Raw genomic sequence first — 4,830 nt, 5'->3', positions numbered from 1 at the left:
TGACTTGGGACAGAACCTGAGACCTTGGCATATGGGGACAGGCCTCTAACTAACCGGACTACCCAGCCAGCGCCATTTGAGGCCATTTAAGATCACTGAGCTGAGCCGATGTTTTTCACAGTCATTTCTATCAGGCGTTGACTTTGACTTAGATTTTCTTCCAGCGGTAATGGGTGTGCGCTTCGCACTTTGTGGTGCTTGTCTATTTCTCCCTGTTTGTGTTTATAAGAGCTGCTGGGATTGTGTACACTCGGGAGTGTAACTAGAGCTTTGGAAACGCCGTGTGCAAAGGAAGCTTCAGCCATTGGTCCAAGTACTTTTATGGATAATTTTTTCTGTGCAGTACATGCCCCACCTGAAGAAAATAAGCAGTTTAGGCCACATACCGACGGTTAAACATATTATCGCTGCCTGCCCATTTTCACTCGTGTTTCCCCAGCACCGAGCTGGGTCCCAGGTAGGCGGGGCAGGACCGGCTGCCCCGAGGCCGGTGGCGGGGGGGGGGGGGGGGGCGATCCGCACCTTCCCCAGGACCCGCTGTCTGCCAGCCTCGGAGCGCTGTCTGCGCCGGCATCGCTCACTGACTTTACGTTTTAGGTCAGAGCTCTGTTACCTATTACTTTCTAACCTTCAAAGAAATACATTTTCAAATGCTGATGTAAACTGAAAAACAGTTTAGAGCTAAAAAACTACAATGAGACGAGCTGTTTTAGGAGCTTGTAATTTTATCAACGTGGTGACCTCAACCGAAAAGACAGCTCTTTAATTTATGCTACTAGCCAACGTGTCAGCAAACCACAAAACTGCGGAAATTACACTAAAATAGTGCTACAGTCCAGAATCGATAATAACTTCATGCAGGTTAGCCTCATATAACTATAGCTAAATTGACAATAACTTCAACTGCTTAGGTTTTCATCACTTACACCGCATCCCAAATACCCCAGGGTGGAAGGCGCATCTTAGCCTGGCTCTTCGGTACCAGTGGGGAAAGTAAAAATTGTCTCGTGTGGTCCGGGAACCAGCCACATAGTGAAAGTTCTAATTAAAATGTAAGAAATATTAAGCTGCCATTGGTGAGGATCAAAGACATGAAAACCTGAACCAGGTTCTATTTGAATATTGTTTTCAATCCTTATATTTAGGATAAAGTTGGCAAGAGACAGAGACCAGGCTTCGTGGAACTGCTAATTTTGCTGTTTCACACAGAGGGGACAGATTACAATAATACAAAATTCTTTAGCTTCTGTAATTTAAAATTATAATATTTTTTTCTTAAAAAGTGGCTCATCTCGTTCTCTTTGTAAGCTAATTCTCTCTTTGTGCACTTACTTTCTTTGGAGCAAAAATATAAAGGATGTGTGCTGCCTGATTAAAATAACGAGACTGAATTAGCTCTGACCTCCAGAATAATGAGAGAGTAAGTTCGTATTGGAAGCTGTAAATGTGTGGTAATTTGGTAAAGCAGCAGTAGGAAAAAATTATAGTTACCCGATCTTTATTTTCATAAGCTTAAAAGTGCATTAGAAATAATCCAATACATACCTTGTAGAAAATCCAATTAAACTCACACTTCGCACATCCATATGTTGATTTTTATAATTTATTCTATTTTTTTGGAAGAGGCACGCTGTTGTAGAAAGATTTCAGAAGTGTAGGTACTGCCTCCAAGAAGTGTTTATGAAAACTTTTAGGCTCATGTGAGTATTTTTGTAAGTCAACATAGAAAAACATTTTTGTGGAGGATTCACCTAACCTGGTTTGACTTTATAAGACCTTTCCAGTAACCATAAAAGAGTTGAGTGGCATCATTACAAAGTTCTGTGTGTAGACAACTATTAATTTTTGTCTGTATTCCGTGCCTGAGCTGGGAAACGTTGATTCTCTCTCCATATTCTTTTCTTGGGTGGGACTCCAGCCTGCACTCCTCTGAACTGTTACAAGCGACGATGTGATGCTGGCAGCGAGGACGGCAGCCTCCCGGGGGCTGCCTTTCGCATCGAGCGGACGGTGGGTCAAGGGAGGAGCTCTGGACGCACAGCTCCTGGGAGCAGGACAGTCGGACCAAAACTGCCTTTCTCTTAGTTATATAAATAGAAACTGTAAACAATTTCTGGGACAGCTGACGCAGCAGATTCCCAGGGGCAGTTCCTCTGTGCTGGCGGGCAAGAGCGAGGCTCCCGGCCGGGAATCCGTGAAAGAAAGAGGAACATAACTGGGAAAGAGCCACCTTTGGGAGAATCGGGGCGGCTCCTACGGCGGGTGCAGCGGTCGAGTCTGCCGAATGCAACTTCCACTTGGGAACTTGGGAACTAACAATCTCAGTATAAAAACACATATGTGATTCTAAAGATGTTGTTTATAAAACATGACTCATTGCCTTATATCCCAATTTCTTATTTCATAGAGTAGTTTTCCTTAAAACATTATTTAGTCAAAATGCATTCACTTCTACATGCCAGGGCCTTTACCTTCACATTCGCCCTTCGAAAAATCATTCTTGTAAATGTGCATCACATGTGTGGCATATGATGTTAAACACACATACCTATCATTTAAAATCATAGGTAGGTAACAAAACAATTCTAAATACAGTCTTAGTTGTATCCGTTCATTCTACTAGTATTAGAGGTGAGACAGGCACGAGGCTAAGTTTGCATCAGGGGAGAAATGCTGCCCAGTTGGCATTTTCTCCACATTGCGGTCCCGATAAAGCACGGTGTTCGTGCCTGTGATGAGCTTTCTCTGGAAGCAGCATCTCTCAGGGACTGGCATTCGGCACAGCTCTGCTCCAGCAAAGGATCGGGTCCTATCCCTCCGTCTTTCCTGCTATTTTGAAATGGGCTGTTGGGCCTGCCAGACAATTAGATAGAAATTACTGTTGAGTTTATTGTTTTGGAAGGTCATATTTCGCAGTACCTTAGCAATGTCTGTTAAATGGCTGATCAACACCTGCTGGACAGAAAAATAAGTTCTTTATAGGAAGATAATTGAACCCTGAGACAGAAGAACACAAACCTAAAATGCATTGCCTAGTGCTTCTTTCCTTTCCCAAGTTCACTGTCTGCAAGGAGATGTTTGTTAGGATGATGTATGTGTTTAATTTCATCCAAATAAGAAATACAAGGAATCAGAGATTTTGAGCAGATTTTGTGCATCCCAGCTCTACAAATTAGCTGTGGTCCGTCCCTCCTTTCCTGTTGAGAGAAGCTGAAGCTGGTCTTTACTCTTTGATGTACATCCCACGAACCTGCATGGATCTCCCTGTGTCAGAGGAGGCCTGAGCCCCTCGCCCCTCGCCCCTCGCCCCTCGCCCCTCGCCCCTCGCCCCTCGCCCCTCGCCCCTCGCCCCTCGCCCCTCGCCCCTCGCCCCTCGCCCCTCGCCCCTCCTTTGCTCTCCAGGCTCCCCAGCCTGTTAGGAAAGTGTATCCCTCCTATCAGCAGCAGTGGGCTCATGGCGGGATGGCTTCTGCTCCTGAGCACCAGGCCCTGTTTTTTCCCTTACAAGGACTTTATGAAGACTGTCGTTGAATTTTATGACTCCATGAGCTAGCTTTTGGGCTTGGACTGAATAATTTACAACATGTCTGTTCTGCTAAATCCCCAGCCCGGCCACTGTGTCTGTCTCTTTGCTTCTGGCTTGGAGCTAAACAAGGATGTGGCTGCCTGAAGCATCGTGGAGGTAGCGTGAGCTCACTGTGACTGTGAATACAGTCGGAGTTAGATACTGTAACATGGAAATAATGGTGCTTACTTCAATCACACCTTCAGTTTAAGAGTGAAAAAACAAACGTAGTAAAATTAACTGTAACTACCACAATCTGCTATTGGTTACACACTGTAAAATATGGAGACTGTAGCATCGATAACCTAAAATGTGAAGGGAAGTAAAAGTGCGAAGTTTAGCAATGCTACTGAAGTTAACAGTTAATATCGGGTGTTAGTACTTTAAGCTATTCCATGTAAGCCTGTGGTAACCACAAGGGAAAATCCTATAGTAACTGTACAAAAGTAGATGATAAAGAGATAAAAGCATACTGACCCCAGGAGACGTCAAACAGACAAAAAGGCAGAAAGGCACCATAAACAAAACAGCCAGAAAAGTTATAAAAGTGGGACTAGTGAGTCCTTCCCTATCAATAATTACTTTAAATGTAACCGAATAAAGTTTCCAAGCAAAAGATGTGAATGGCTGAATGGATTAAAAAAAGTGACCCAGTGATATTCTGCCCACTTTAGCCTTAAAGACACACATACGCTGAAGTGAAGAGATAGAGAAAAATTTCCAGCAAGTGGTGACAAACAAAAAAGCAGAGGCAAGTTGTACTTACATCAGACAAAACAGACTTTAAACTAAAAATGGTAAAGACAGACAAAGAAAGTCATTATCATGACTTATTTAATGATAATAATAAAAAGATCAATTCATCATGAGGATATAACAATTGTAAACATTTATGCGTCTAACATTGGAACATCTATTTATAAAGCAAAACCTTCAGAGCTAAAAGGAGGAATAAATAGCAACACAATGAGAGTTGAGGATTTCAATAATCTACTCTCAACAGTGGATATCAATCAACAGAGAATCAATAAAGAAACAGTGGATTTGAACAAAACTGTAGACCAAGTGGACCTAACAGACAGGTACAGACATCCACCTGACGTCAGCAGGATCCACATTCTTCTCAAGCACACAGAGAACATTTTTTAAGATAGACCGTATGTCAGCCCGCAAATGAGTCTTAGCAAGTTCAGGGCTGCAGTCATGCCAGATATCTTTCCTAGTTTCATAACACTGTGGCAATGGATGAATTACAGCAGGAAAAC

The sequence above is a fragment of the Miniopterus natalensis genome, chromosome 4 (genome assembly GCF_054644295.1).
Source record: "Miniopterus natalensis isolate mMinNat1 chromosome 4, mMinNat1.hap1, whole genome shotgun sequence".
Lineage (NCBI taxonomy): Eukaryota > Metazoa > Chordata > Mammalia > Chiroptera > Miniopteridae > Miniopterus > Miniopterus natalensis.
The sequence above is the reverse complement of the archived record's forward strand: the minus strand, read 5'-3'. Positions refer to the sequence as shown.